The sequence below is a fragment of the Apteryx mantelli genome, chromosome 5, assembly GCF_036417845.1.
Source record: "Apteryx mantelli isolate bAptMan1 chromosome 5, bAptMan1.hap1, whole genome shotgun sequence".
NCBI classification, from domain to species: Eukaryota; Metazoa; Chordata; class Aves; order Apterygiformes; family Apterygidae; genus Apteryx; species Apteryx mantelli.
The window spans coordinates 88,025,772-88,040,638 of record NC_089982.1 but is presented as its reverse complement, the minus strand read 5'-3'; the positions used below and the strand labels follow the sequence as shown (position 1 = coordinate 88,040,638).

Sequence of the window (14,867 nt, the reverse complement as noted above, 5' to 3'; positions counted from 1 at the left end):
AAACGCCCTCCCTGCTCCCCGCCGCTGCGCACGCGCCGGCTTGGACCGAGCCCGAGGGGCGGGGGGAGCCGGGGGAGCCCGAGGGGCGGGGGGAGCACGAAGGGAGGCGAGACCCGCAATGGCGCACTCGCGTGCTCGCGGCGCGGCGCTGCAGCCGGGCGGCTCACGCGTGCGAACCGCAGCCCGCCGCGGCAGCCCGGGGCTCCCAGCGAGCGCCCCGAGGCTGCCCGTGCCCGTGGCCGCGAGAGCGGCGGGGACCAGCGAGCAGGCTCCAGTGCTGCCCCGGTGAAAGAGCACCGCGGAGCAGCTCCGAGACGGCACTGCCCGTCCCCGCGGCGCCAGGAAGCACCGATAAGGAGGAGCGCTCTGCGCCACCGCTCCGTGAGCACCGCGAAGGGGCGACGAGCACGCTCTATTCGCTTACCCGTTACCGAAACGGCGGAGAGCAGCGGCGAACACGGCGACCGGCACTGAGCGTGTGCGCGCCGGAACTCAGTGCGCGTGCGCGTCCCCGTTGTGGCTGCAATACCGCTTTTTGGACACCCGAGAGCAGCAGTGAGCTCTGTGGAACGCAGTGCGCATGCGCGTCCCCCTTTCGGGTGCAATACCGCTTTTTGGACACCCGAGGGCAGCAGGGAGCACGGCCGGCCGCCGTGTGCATGCGCCACGGTGCAGTACTGCTTTTTCGACACCCGAGCGACACGTGTCCGGTAAGGACCACACACACGCAGCGGGCCACTGCTGCAGGGCGGAGAAGGCACAGGCACCTGGAAGTACAGCTGCTGGCCTGCCCCAGAGCACAACGCGAACGGCTGCTGGGAACCCCGCTGACGGAGAACCGCGCCTCCCGCCACCTCGAGAGGCACAGCATGGTCTCCCAGAAGGCCAGTACGGGAAGACTGCACCTGCCGGCATGCCCTGCAGACTAAAACGGCTGCCGGGAAAACCCCTGCCAGAAAACTATAGCTCCCAGCATGCCGTGCAGACTAAAAGGGCCGCCCGGAAGCCCAGTGGCGGAAGACTACCGCTCCCGGCGTGCCGCGCCAAAGCGCCATGGCTGCCCGGAAGCCCGGTGCCGGAAGACTACCGCTCCCGGCATGCCGCGCAAAAGCGACATGGCTGCCCGGAAGCCCGGTGCCGGAAGACTACCGCTCCCGGCATGCCGCGCAAAAGCAACATGGCCGCCCGGAAGCCCAGTGCCGGAAGACTACCGCTCCCGGCATGCCCGGCGCCGGGGTGGCGCTCCGCTCCCTCAGCCTCGTGCCCTTCGCTCCGTGGCCATCGCGTTCCGTCCCGCCCCTCTTCCTGCCGCCCGCCCTCGGCACCCGCCCACCGCCGCATACCGCCGCAGAGCCCGCCCGCCCTTTGGAGAGATTTCAACGCCCTCGCCTCAGCTCATCCGCCCTTATTTACAGCGCCTGCTGCGAGGCGCAGAGTCGCTGCGTGTCGTGCTCGAGCCGCTTCTCCTAGAGGCTTCAGTAACAGAGCTTTCCTTTGAACATCGTTGCAGAATACTCCACAGACAAAAAAGAGGCAGAGGCTGCGCTAAAAAAAAAAACAAAAAACCCACCCACCTACTCAATGGGACAATTTGCAACCGTTCAAGAAGCAACCGTCTTCTTTAGGACTTTCAACCTCCTGCCTTTACTGATTGTTAAACAAAATAAACAGCCAAAGCAAGCCGCGCTATTTGCTTGACAGACTGCTCAGTTTTTATTATTAAACAGCACGAGATGCTGGCACACAGTACGTCTGCCACGTTAAAGCATGAAAACATTACTATTCCCATCACCTTTTTAGCTTGTTTCCTGTAGTGCCACCAAAGGCTCGTTCCGTTTCTAAGATAGCCGGCCTTTTCCAGCAGCGATCACAGCCTAAAGGCTATTCCTATGGGAGAAAGACTAACAGCTCGCTCACCTAGGTACCACTTACCTGGCTCCGTTACTACAGGGATTAGCAAGGAAAGCGCATTGTCTTCTCTAAAAGGGAAAGACGCTCTTTTAAGCACTTCCAGCGACTCCACAGCATTGTCATTACTTTGGATGGCTAGGCAGCTTCTTCAAAGCCAGCTGCAAGAAAGAGTTTGCCTCCAAGGCACAACTTTCTGCTCCCCAGGGGCCGCCCAAGAGGAAAGCGGCCGTTCACCACCCTCTGACAAAACGCACGGTAAGCCCTCAAGTACAGCACAAGACACCTTCTCTAGGGAAACCCACTGCTACGTCTCCTTCGCCGCAGGTTTTTCTCGGTATCGTGGTCCATTCGACAAACAAAAGAGGACGAGAAATGTTTTCATCTGCTCTAAGGGCTTTCGTAGAAGAGAACGACATCAAAAGGAGTTATTATGGGATTTAGGCTTCACTACGCACGCTACCCCAGCGCCACGGACTCGCTTTAAAGGGTCAGTAATGTACGCGTTTTTGCACTAATATTCACGGAACGAACAGGCGCTTCACCAAGGAGGATCGTTCATAAAAAAAAAAACTCTGGCAATGTGTTGTGAGGTAACAGACCTAGACAAGCAGTTATTTACTCAGATCCTTCGGTTTACGTTTCTTCGGCTGGATGTAGTCCAAGGCGTCTTTTTCACGTCCCACTGTCAGGGCCGCCCCAGCTAAAGGGGCTGTGGGGCACAAAGAAAGGCTGAAAGAATAGTCCAGAGTGCACTAGAGGGATGCTAAGGGGTCTAGAGGGCCAACAGAGGCCTGCAGAGGGAAATTAACAGGCTAAAGGAGGAGCCAAAGCAGAACAGAGGACTGCTAAAGGGGCTGGAGGGCCAACAGAGGGCTCCAGGGCATGAAGAAGGGCTCCACAGGGATTCTGAGGGGACTAGCAGGGTCCTAAGGGGTCTCGAGGTGCAAGAGACAGCTCTGGGAAACAAGGAAGGCCCAAAGAGGAGTCGGGAAGACACTAGAGGGGTGCTAGGGGGAGTAGGTAGGGAAAAAAGTAAAAAGGGGGAGCAAGGAAGACGTGCGGAGGTGGTCTGAGGGGACAAGAGAGGTTGTGCAGGGCCGGAAGACAGCTCTGGGGCACAACCAAGGTCTCCGGAAGGGTTCTGGGGGAACAAGAGGGGTCCGAAGGGGTCTAGATATCCGAGATCCAGCTCTGGGGCAGCAGGAAGACTGAAAGAGTAGTCCGGAGCGCACTAGGGGGGTGCTAAGGGGTCTACATGGCCAACAAATAGGCCTAACCCAAACCCAAACCCAGCCTTCTAACCTAACCCTAACGCTAACCCTAAATGGCCATAACCCTAAACCCTAACCCTGTACCAGGGAAAAACAGGGAAATTCCACTGTCCCCGATGACCTACAGGGACTCTGGTGTGAACGGCGCATGTTCAGGGAAGGACAGACAGACAGGGCCACTGCTGCAGGGCTGAGAAGGCACAGGAACTACAGCTCCCGGCCTGCCACAGAGAACAACGCAGCCAGCTAGTGAGAACCCGCCTGCAGAGGAGTAACCTGCCGCCACCTCGAGAGGCGCAACACGGTCCTCCAGAAGCCCATAATGGCAAGACTACGTCTCCCAGAAGGCCCCGCATATTAAAATGGCCGCCCGGATGCTCGGTGCCGGAACACTACACCTCCCAGAATGCCCTGCAGATCAAAATGGCCGCCCGGAAGCCCGGTGCCGGAAGACCAGAATTCCCTGCATGCCGCAGCGCTCAGTGAGGTTTGACCCTGTGGCGCTTCCGTTCCTCTCCGTCCCGCCCCCCCTGCCCGGGACCCGGAAGCGGCCGCAGAGCCCGGAGCGGCCCCGCCATCCCCAACGCCGATCCCGGACTCCCCCGACGCCGGCCCCGGGTCAGCTCCGACACTGCCCCTGCCCCCCCGCGACCCTCCCCAGCGCTGCCCCTGGGATCCCCCTGCCCGACACGGTCCCGATCTGACCCAGGACCCCCCCCCCATCCCCGCGCTGCTCCAACCGCGCGAGAAGCCACCCCAAACCACAGGACTTGGCCTCCATTTTCAGCCACAGAAACAGCCCATTGAGCCTCCATTTCTGGCCCCAAAGATGCAGGATGCAGCCTCTGCTTTTTGCCCCCAAAACAGTCAACCTCGCCACCGTTTTCAAGTCCCCAAAACACGTCTCAGTCTCCGTTTCTGGACCCGAAAACAGAGGACTTGGTCTCCATTTTGAGTAGCAAAAACAGCCAACTAAGGCTCCACTTCAGGCCCCCAAAACACAGGCCTCGCTGTTTGCAACCACAAAGGCAGCCAACTAAAAGCCCCTCTTTCCAGCCCCCAAAATGCAGGACTTCTTAGCCTGTTTTCAGACGCAAAGGCAGCCAACTAAGGCTCCATTTCTGGTCCTCAAAGTGCTCGAACTAGCCTGTGTTTGCAGCCCCAGAAACGCAGGATTTTAGTCCCCATTTTTGACTCAAAAACGGGGAACTTAGTCTCTGTTCTCAACCAGAAAAACAGATGGCTAAGCCCCCGTTTCTGAGCTCAAAAATGCATCCCCAAGTCTCCGTTTTTGGCCCCAAAACCTCACAACTTCCCTTCCTGCCTGCCCTGGCATGTGGCCCCCAAATCCCTCTTTTCGGGACGCAACCTCCAGCTTACCCCTGCCGCTGGCCCGTGTGCGGGGCTTGCAGGAGCAGCCCCATCCCGGGCGGCCCCGGGCCGTGCTTGGGAACTCGGCTGGGGCGGCCCCGCGGGGAGGGCCCGGCCCTGGGGCAGCCTGGGCAGCGCTGGGGGAGCAAGGGTGCTGGGCTGCGGCCCTTCGAGCTTTATTCCCTGGCCCAGCCTGGCGTGGCCCCGCAGCTGAGCCCCGCCGCTCCTCACCTGAGGCCGCCGCCGCTTCCCTCCCAGCACCCGGGTCACTATGGAGGGAGGGAGGGAGGGAGGGGGGCGGACAGCCGCCACCAGGGGCCAAATCGAGCTGCCCAACCGCGGCAGCCCACACTCACCCCTGGGGCTCGCCCTGCCCCACGATCCTGGCCCCACCCCACACTCCTGGCCCCGCCCCATGCTCCTGGCCCCGCCCCTGGAGAGCAGCTCCGCCCCCAGGTCTGCACTCACCCCCAGGTGCCTCCCCAGTGACCCCTGGGGCCCCCCGTAGCCCCATGGTCCCTCCACTTCCCCCAGGATCCCCAGGGCCCCTCTCATCCCCAGTCCCACCCCAGTGCCCCCCAGTGCCCTGCGGTGTCCCCGGAGCCCCCAGGCACCTCCCGCTGCCCCCCAGTGCCCCCCACTCACCCCCGGTCTCTCCGCTCCCCCGTGTCCCTACTCCCCCCAGGCTGCGTCCCTGGGCAGGGATCGGCTGGGGGGCACCAGGGCCATGTTCTGGGGGCGGCAGGGCCGGGGTCAGCGCAAGACCTCCAGAGAGCTCAGACACAGCCGACACCTTCCCTGGGTGGACGGAGCTTTATTGCCCTCCTGCCCTGGGGTGCTGGGGTCCCCCAGCGCAGGGCACCGGGGCTGCCGCCCGCTGCGCACAGGAGGCCTCGGCACGCTGCCGCCTCTGCTGAGCTGCAAAGACAATACAGAGAGGCACCATGGGTGCTTGGCAGCCGTTTCCCCCACGGAGCCCAGCCGGGGGTGGCTTCCCTGGCCAGGAGCCTGGGCGCCCCGGGCGCTGGCTTTCAGCACCAGCGTCCCTGGCCCGGCACCCACGGGGCCTCCGGATGCCTCCCTGTCCCTCGAGGCGGGAGCCCGGCCACTATCACATACCTCCCAACAGGAACGCCAGGTCCCGTTGCTGGAGTCACTCGGCTGGCGCGGTGTCCTGGAGGACGCCTGGCACACGGGGAAACGCAGCTGTCAGGACATGGCCCTAGCCCTAAACCCCAACCCCGGCCCTGGACCCTGACCCCGACCCGGGGACGCAGCCGGGAGGAGCGCGAGAGCCCGGTGTTGCCTCTCACCCAGGACGATGACGGCTGCCGCCTGCGACGCCTGGTAGCTCCCCGTGCAGCAGCTCTGGGCCGTGCTGAAGAGCCTCTCCAGCAGCGCGGGGCAGTCTCGGGCCTGGGGAAAAGCAGGGACGTGGGAGCTCGTCTCCAGCTGCCAACGCCCCTCCGCCCACCCACGGCCGGGCGGCCCTGCGGTGCAGGAGCCGCGGGGCATCCGGCCGCAGGGACGCAGGCCCCAGCGCAGAGCTCACTCACCAGGTGACTGCAGACCTCGTCCTGCAGCTCGGCCGCGCTCAGCCCAGCGCTCGCAGCGATGCGCCGCCGCACCCTCTTCGACCCCAGAAATGGGGCGCACAGGTGGAGAGCGACCTTGCATGCCTGGAAAAGAGCGTCGGGTCCTGTCACGGGGATGCTGCTCGCCTGCCTGGGTGCCGAGGGAGAAACCTCACCACGGCAGCGTCCAAGCAGGGGTCTGAGCAGACGCCGGCAGCCCTGCGCAGGCAGGAGCGGCACCACGGCTCTGCTGGCGCCACGGGGCTTCCTGCGGCTCTGCAAGGCGCTCCGGGGGCTCTTACATCGGAGACGGCCGGGGCCGGGTCCCGGAGGTGCAGCACGAGGCTGGGAAATGCTTCCTGCACCTCTCTGCTGAATAAGGACCTCCTCCCCGAGGCGGACGAGGCCAGGGCGCTGTAGAGGTCGAAGGCCGAGCAGCGCAGAACCTCTTCCTCCTGCGATCGAGAAAGCCCGTCTGGCAGGCTGCTAACGAGGGCACCGTGTACAAACCGCTCGGCACCACCGGGGCGCTGTCCGCAGGGGACGGCGGCACCGGGACGGCTCTCGCCCGCCAACAGGAGAATGAGCGGCTTCACTTACCGCCCCCAAGAACGCCCGGGTGGACCTGGCGATCTCTTCAAAGGCAGAGCCCACGGCCCTCGCCTTCAGCTGCCCCAGCACCTTCGCCAGCGCCAGCAGGCTCTCGGCAGCCACCTCTGCGCCGGCCACGTCCTCCAGGCCCCCGAGCAGCACCTCCACCACGGCTGCGCTGTGCCTCCGCAGCTGCGAAGCAACGGGCACACAAGCTGCTCACTATTCCTGCCTCTCACCGCTGCTCTTCACCGCTGCGCTTGCTAGAGCAAGCCCAGAGCAAACCCCAGCCCAGGGAGCCCCAACTTGCACCCAGCGTCCCCTTTGCCACCCTGCTGACATCAGAGCGAGGAGCGTGGCCTTAGCACAGCCCCGCGTCTGCCTCAGCTCGTCTCTCCAGGCTCCTCAGACCCCAGGCAGCTCTCCACTGGCAGCTCGCGAGTTCAGGCTGCGCTCGGAGCCCAGGAAAGGCCATCTCACCTTCGTGGGCGCTCCACTGGCCATGTTGCCCACGCCTCTCACGGCCATTTGCTGCACGGCGCTGACGGGGTCCCGTGATCTTGCTGCTAAGGCCTCTAAGAGGGGCTTCAGGAGCTTCCTCTCCTCCACCACTTTGTCCTTCATCAGCTGCAATCAAGCCACATGGCCACTAGCATCGGGCGCGATTCACACCAGGCAGGACGCAGGAACCCCTCCGAGCCCTCCCTGCCTGCTGCTGCCTCACCTCAGCAAAGAAAGCCGTGGCCGTGAGCCGCAGGTTGGTCGAGCGCGAATCCAACCACGGGAAGAGGCTCTGCACCAGGCGCTGCGGGACGAGCTCCGCGCGGAGCAGCACACTGCGCACAAAGCACAAGCAGGCTCATGACACGCGATCGTGCGGGACGGCCACGGGCCGCGACTCCCAACTTCTCCCGCTCTGACGCAGATGCTGCTCTGCACCTCAGCAGAGCTCCCGGGCGCTCAGGAAGGTCTCAGCAGCCCTTTCCCCAGGACAGCCCCCACGACACGGCAGGGCGCATCCCGGCGGCTCTCACCTCGCCAGGAGACACACGCCAGTGGTGTGAGCCCGGGGGTCTGCCAGGGACGCCCACACTCCCTGCTCCCGGAGCAGCTGCAGCCATCGCTCCTCCAGGCATTTTGCCAGCACCAGCTCCATCGCCTCCACAAATAGTCTGGTAAAAAAAAAAAACCCAAGAAATCTCCGGTCACAGAAGTTTGGGGGAAGATTTCTCTTTAGCAGAGCTAGAACAGCTCCGCCGCTATGGGAGCTGTTTGTTTGCTCATCCTAAACTCCACTGAGGGAGAGGCAAAGTACCCCTGAAATGACACTCTGCAGCCTTCAAGTCTCAAGCTAACCAAAAACCGGCATTTTCATCCTTTGTCCTGCCCCAAACCCATGGACGGCAGGAGAAAACCCAGGCTCCCTCGGCTGACTCCATGCCAGATGCCCAGGGCAATCCCCAGCGGCTCTGCTAAGCAGCGCTTTGTGGAGAGCACCTTGCAGGCGGCACACAGCACCGACTTGCTCCTGCCCTTGCGCAGCGGGAGCGCGGGCAGAGCACGGCGCTATGGGGAGCTCCGCGACAGCCCCTGGCTGGCCACACAGAGTCTACGGGCGGGAACGGCCATGCTGCGGCCAAATCCCCAGGCACGCTGCCCTGCAGCGACCAGTCCTGCCTCCCCACGGAGGCAGCCCAGCGCCAGCGGGACAGTCGGGCGTGCCTGCAAGGCCACGAACCACACGAGCAAAGACCCGGGCCACAGGCCAGCCCTGCCCCTGCCCCTCCTCACCTGCCCGGTGTGTCATCGCTCCCCGGCTCCCCGAGGGACAGCGCCATCTCCTCCCCCAGCGTCTCGCTGACCTGCCCCAGGAGGCCGGGAAGCAGGCAGGGAAGCAGGTGCTGGACCAGCCTCTTGCTCCGCAGGACGGACACTACCTCGGAGAGGGCGCGGGTGATCTACAGAGAAATTCAGCCAAGAACCACCTGGTAAAACAAGGGCTTTCCCACCGGCCACGTCCCCCTGCCAGCCTGGGGGCTTTTACTGTCTCCAATTCTCACTGCGGCGATGGCCGTGTGGCCCAGCAACGGCAAACTGTCCTGGCTCCCCACACCGCTAACGCTGCCACTGCCCCGGCACAGCACCCTGCGAGGCTCCACCGGCGCTCGCACAGGGCACAAAACTCCCTCGCGCTGAAGCACGAGTTGGAAAGTAGATGCGAAGCAGCACTAACACCTCTGCCGCTGACCGTACCGTGCGAGGCTCCAAGGCAGCCTGGCTGCTGCCCAGCTCCTGAGTGCGGCAGTCGCTCCCGTGGCTGCTCTTTCCAGCTGCCCTCAATTTTTTGGCTAAGCGCTCCAGGATTTGGCGTCCCAGGGCGCTTCTCCCCAGGCTCCTCCACACCTCCACCGTGTCGCTGCAAGGGAACAGACGCTTGCCCGTGAGCCCCTATCCTCAGCTACCTGCGACGTCCTCACAAGAGGCCAAACGCTCTCCTTGTCTGCAGCGGGGCTGGCAAGGCCCGCGTCAGGGCAGAGACACTGGCCCACGGTCCTGCAGCGCTCAGCCTTTCCTGGGGAAAAACCACCTGCTTCCGACCGGGACCCCCCACGCAGGCGCGCCCTGGGGCTGGGGCTGACGGCAGGGGGAAGGGCCAGTGCGCAGACCTGTCTGTGGGCAGCTGCTTCTGGAGGAGGCTGTTGAGCACCGGCTGTTGGTGAGAGCGGACCAGGAGGAACATCGCCCGCAGCACGAAGCGCCTGCGGGTGCTCTGCCGGGTGCTCTGCAGGCAGGTGTAAAGGATGCGCACGAGTTCAGGCACCTGAAAGGAGGAAGGCGAGAAAGAACGGCTCGGTGCGTCTTTTCCCCGTCCTTCTTCGGGGCCAACAGCCAACAACAGAGAACAGCCAAAGGCGAATGCAAAAAAATGCCTCTCTTACCTCCTCCTGGAATATTTGCTCTCCGCACTCCCCCAGAAAGGTGAGCGTCCACCGCCCAGCGGCCCGCGCGCACACACGCCTGGCGCACAGCAAGCTCTCCACGACGGTGCTCACGAAGTCTGTGGCCTGGCCTCGGGGGAAATACTTGCAAACAAGCTGGGGAGAAATCAGAAACGCAAGAGACCACGTCCCAGGTTGCTCGGATGCAAAACTCATGTCCTGAGAGCAGTGCGCTCACACACACACACACACACACATCATGGCATCTGCTCCTTTGCCGTGGAGCAAAAGGACAGACACATCTCCAGCCTGCTGCTCCATGCTCACGCCACATGTCCCCACGCGACAGCTCGCTCGGGGAACGGCGCGAGACCCTGCAGGGAGCAGGGAGAGGGGCAGGAGCCCGTCACCAGGCCCCCACCCCACGTTTCAGGGGCCAGTTACCTTCGCGATGTTGGCGGAGGTCGCCAGCAGAGACTCGGAGGTGACGGTGCCGAGTCTCTCACACAGGTGCCCGATCTCGTTGGTCCAGGGCACCACGTCTGTGGTCTCAGCTGGAGCTGGGAGAAAGGGGAGTCACGTTTGCAGGGAGCGAACCTCTGGCCCCACGTGCGGATAATGGAGGATCTGAGGGAGGACGGCGAAGGCCACGCGAAGCCAGGGCCCCCCCAACATGGCACAGTGGGTTCGCGAGCCAGGCGAGGGGCCAGCCGCGGAGGGGGACGGTCTCTGGCACCGGGGACGACGTCCTGCCCTCAGACAGCAGCGGCGGACGGCCCTGCGCCGCTCTCCTCACCTCCTATTTGGAGCAGGTGGCCAAGGCAGGTCGCTGCCCGCTGTCGGGACACGGCTGACACGTCGCACGTCAGAGGCCCCAGCAGTCCCGCCAGGGAGCCGAACTGCTCGCAGGCGCGGTCTCGCTGCGGGAGCGAGAGGCAGGCAAAAAGGTCACCGTCAGCCCCGCGGCTGCTCGCCCTCTCCCGGCCGTGCTGCCCCCGAGCCGTGGCTGAGCCAGGGGTGAACGAGGGGCTGCCCCACGGCCCCGGGAGACCCGAAGTCCGGCGCCTGCCGAGGCAGAGCTCCCCGCGTGTGGCGTCCCCGCTCACCCTGTGCTCGCGTCCGTCTTCGTAAGCGCCCAGCAGCTGGACGCACACCTGCAGGGCCCTCTCCCTCTCGCACGCGTGGGTCGAGGCAAGCCAGCACCGCAGAACCTGGGCACGGGCAGACCTGTCTCACCATGGGCGTTTTTCTGCCCAATGACCCTCGCCAGCCCCCTCCCTTCCCGGCCTTGCCACCCCACAGCCCCAGTCTCTCCGGGTGCCCCGGCCCCGGGCGAGGAGCCCTTCCCCACGGGAACCTCCCTGCTCCGGCCTCAGCCCAGGCTGCTCTCGCCACGGGCAGCATTGACCTGTGCAGCGCCCCTCGCTCACAACTGCGGCTGGGGAGAGGCTCTGGCTGCTCTAGGGGGCTGCAGGACACTGCGAGCTGCCTGCAAGGAAGCTGTGGCCGATGGGAAGAGCTTGGATGTGAAATCAGGGCAAGGGAGCCTGAAACTAGGACCATTTCACTGTCCACCAGTCTGGGTGTTGCACCTAGTTACAGGGAAGCTCCCCTCCTTGGACCAGCCCTGCAGGCGGGATCCCCACGGCTCTGCCCCACTCTGGCAGCGGTGACGCTTTCCCTACCGCCCCGGGGACACTCACCTGCACCATGTCCTTGAGGCAGATGGGGGCCAGCTCTGCGCGGAGAAGGGCTGCCATGAACTGGCCCAGCGCTCGCAGAGAGGGCGCCTGCACACCCTGACACCAGAAAGGGGGGCTGAGGCCGGGCACCCCACGGAGATGCCAGCGCAGCCAGCAGCTGCCAGAGCGCAGGGCGCTGGGAGCTGGGCCCCCACCGAGGGGTGGCCCAGAAGGGCCAGCGGGTACCAGGGCGCGTGGAGCAGCCGCCGCCGTCTCCCCTCTCATGTCCGTCTGCTCCGGGCGACGAAGGCACACGACGCCCTGGCAGCACTGAGCCAGGAGGCTGCAGTTTTCCTCCCTGCTCAGATGGGGCTGCAGCTTGCTGCCAGGAGAAAAAAGGGAGGGAAGAAAGAGAAGGGGCTTACCAGCACTCTCCAGAGCGAGTCAGAGGACGACTGCCTTTGTCCCCATCAACAGCCCCAAATCCAACGCCCGCAGCCCCAGCCACGCCAGCCAGCTGGGCTGGGCCACGCAGCGACTCCCACAGCCCGGGGACAGACCCTACCTCAACTGCTTCATGGCCACGAGGGCCCGGGGGTGCACCGGGGACTCCTGGGGCTCCTCCTGAATCACCTCCTGCAAGTCACAGGCAGACACGTGCAAAGTGGGCAGCGGCGCGGGAGAGCCCTCCCACCCGTCCTGGCCGTAGGCTCTTCTGCCAGACCCCGCAGGCACCGGCACCGCCACCCCCACGGCTCCCACAAGGGTCCCGTGGGACGAGGCGGCAGCTCCCTGGCGCCCGGATGCACCACGCTTCCCCGCCACAGCCCCGAGCGCCAGCACCCACGTCCCCCAACGGTTTGGGACATGGCTCGGGGCCCGTGGGAGTTTGTGCAATGCCCCAGGAGACCATCGCACCTCTGCGCAAATGCAGAGCCCACAGCTGCCCTGGGCAACGGTCCCAGCTCTGGGCACTCACCAGCAGGGTCTGCAGCAGCTCCCGCTTGCAGCAGAGCTCGAACCCGGGGCCGGTGACCGCAGCCTGGATGGCAAGGCTGATCTCAGTGACGCTCTGCGCCAGGGAGAGCTTCAGTTGTGCATCCTGATCCCAGAGGAGAAAAACACACTTTGAGCTCTTCGCAGGTCCGAGGGCGGAAAGAGCAGCGGGGCTGGGGGGAATCTGCCTCCAAGCACAGCACGGGGAGGACACTATGCCTTCCGGGAACCCCGCGGACCCCAGCTCGGCACCTGCGCCCCAGCAAGGAAACCTCTCTCCCCTCCTGGGAAGGAGCCTCCCAAGGGGAGGGAAGCAGCTGCCCCGCTGCCGGCCGGAAAGACCCTGCGGACCCCTGCCCAAGGGAGCAGGGCGAGCAGTGCTGGCACGGCTGCGACGGGAGAGGCGCGCACGGGAAGGGCAAGGAGAGGCTGGAGCTGGCGGCACCCGGCCGGCTCTGCCCCGCGCCCCAAGCACCCACCTGGCAGCCCTCGCGGTAGAGCTGCAGGACGTTCCCCACCACGTCTCTCTCAACGTGGGCGAGCAGCTGCTCCCTGGGGGCGCGCAGCGCCATCTGGCCGTACGTCACCATCAGCGCAGCGCGAGTAGCGCGGGTCCTCACCGTGTCGCTCTGCCGGGAGGTCGCCGGAGAAGCACCGAGACGTCAGCCCGCGGCCCCGCTGTGCCCGGGACTCCACACGCTCCCGAGGCGAGAGCTGCCCTGCGCCCGACCGGTGGCGCAGCTCCCCACGCACCTCCCAGCAGCTCCCCACAACACCACCACAGGCTCTTTACCTTCTGGTGTTTCAAAGTCCCCGTGAACTCCTTCACCGAGGACAAAGCCAGCTGGAAGTGGCTCTCGGCACAGCGGGACACAACTGAAACCATTCCCTGCAACGCAGCAGAAACAGGGAGTCGCTCCAGCCCCAACGCCCAGCCCTGGCCAGCTCCACCGGCCAGGCAGGACCTTTCCCCAGGGAAACGGGCGTGAACAGAACGCCAGCAAGGGCTGGAGCAGGGCATGCAGGGCCCCTCTGCCCCGGGGACACGCAGGGGACACTCGGGAAAGCAGGGCGACACGAGAAATCCTCACCTGTGCCTCCCACAGCTCCACGAAGTTGGCTGCTTTCAGATGTGCCAGCGTCTGCTTTCGCACGTGGCGGAGGCACGCGCAAGCTGCCAGGGCCGTGCCGAGAGCCTTGTACAGGAACCGCTGCAAGAGAAGAGGCCGAGCCCCAGCTGCGGTGACAGCCCGGCCTGGCGGGAGAGGGCCAGGCCACGGCAACCCCACTGTGCCGGTGCCCGCGGCGCCAGCCCCAACAGCGGCCGGTGGCCAGCCCAGCCCTGCCACCAGCCCAGCACGGAGGGGAGCGCGAGCACCTTCTTGGGGAAAGAGTGGGCAGCAGGGAAACCAGCCCACGGGGCAGAGCGCCACCGCCAGCCCTCGCCCTGGCCTGAGCCTCCCGCGCCTCCGCCGCTGCAGCCCTCGGGGTGTGCAAGCGGCAGCGACACCACGCAGGGAACAAACCTTCTCCCAGGACAGGCGGGGAGAGCTGCCCAGCTGCCGGCTCAGCTCCCAGCTCAGGCCCACGGTCCAGGCCTCACTCTTGATGACCTCCAGCGACGTTCGCAGAAACTAGGGCAAAGCGGGAGATGAAGCAAACGCTCCCCTGCCCTTGGCCAGGGCCTTTTGTACATCCAAGTGGCCCTAGAGACTGTCGGGGCAGAGCTCCCCCTCACGACAGTCCGTCTCCCCACCCGCCCCTCTTGCAACCTGCCTCTCGCTCTTCCCCTAACGCGCCACTTGAGTCCCCTGGGCTCCGCACACGCCAGAAGCAGGCGGTGCCACGGCATGGGGCCACTCCAGAAGCCCCTGCCCCGGCCTTCGGCTGCCTTCGTGCTCAGCCGTGCCCCACGTGCCGAGAGCGGCTCCTCCGAGCGGGCAGCACCCATGGCCAGGGCAGGTGCCGGGGGCTCGGGAAGTGCCCGTGCCGCTCGGTGCCCGAACAGGGAGCCCCCAGGTTCCTCCCACCGCTTTTCCTGCCCCCTCGTTTGCCCCATCCAGCTGGGACCCCCTCAGGGACGTCGTACCTTCAGCAGAAGGCTCTCCCACTCGGCCGCGTCCAGGGAGCTGGCGGTTGTTCCTGCAAAGCCCGAGGAAGCAAAGTCCTCGCTGTTATCCCAGCGAGCAGCACGGGAGAGCCCGGGGGTCTCCTTTGCAGTCTGACGCCCCAAAGCCTCAGGCCACGGGGCTGACAAGCGCCAGCAAACCCGGGACCATTGCCCTCCACCAGGCTGGAGAGCTGAAGCATTTTGCTGCCCCCTCCGCCCCCAGCCTCTCCCTCCCGCCGGCACTTTACCTGCCAGGTGCTGCAGCAGCAGGGGGATCTCCGCGGCCCAGCTCGCCCCCACGGCTCCGTGGATCGTGCCGGGCAGCGCCTGCAGCAGCTGCAGGGCCGCGGCTCCACGGCCACCGCCTGCGTGCGGAGCCACCGCCGCCACCACCTAGGCCAGGGCAGGAGAGAGACGGGCTC

General features: G+C 65.2%; 2 long non-coding RNA genes across 2 annotated transcripts; both read right to left on the bottom strand.

Annotated features, from left to right (window-relative positions):
* Positions 1 to 5,425: 5,425 nt before the first annotated feature.
* LOC136992220 (uncharacterized) lies at positions 5,426 to 6,226 on the bottom strand. Its single transcript, XR_010884303.1, has 4 exons — positions 6,110 to 6,226; positions 5,867 to 5,969; positions 5,673 to 5,738; positions 5,426 to 5,471 (listed from the first exon to the last, which is right to left on the bottom strand). It is a non-coding gene; the product is annotated as an uncharacterized lncRNA (long non-coding RNA).
* A 6,716-nt stretch (positions 6,227 to 12,942) lies between these two features.
* On the bottom strand, positions 12,943 to 13,457 carry LOC136992219 (uncharacterized). The gene is made up of 3 exons (XR_010884302.1): positions 13,427 to 13,457; positions 13,129 to 13,224; positions 12,943 to 12,964 (listed from the first exon to the last, which is right to left on the bottom strand). It is a non-coding gene; the product is annotated as an uncharacterized lncRNA (long non-coding RNA).
* Positions 13,458 to 14,867: the final 1,410 nt, after the last annotated feature.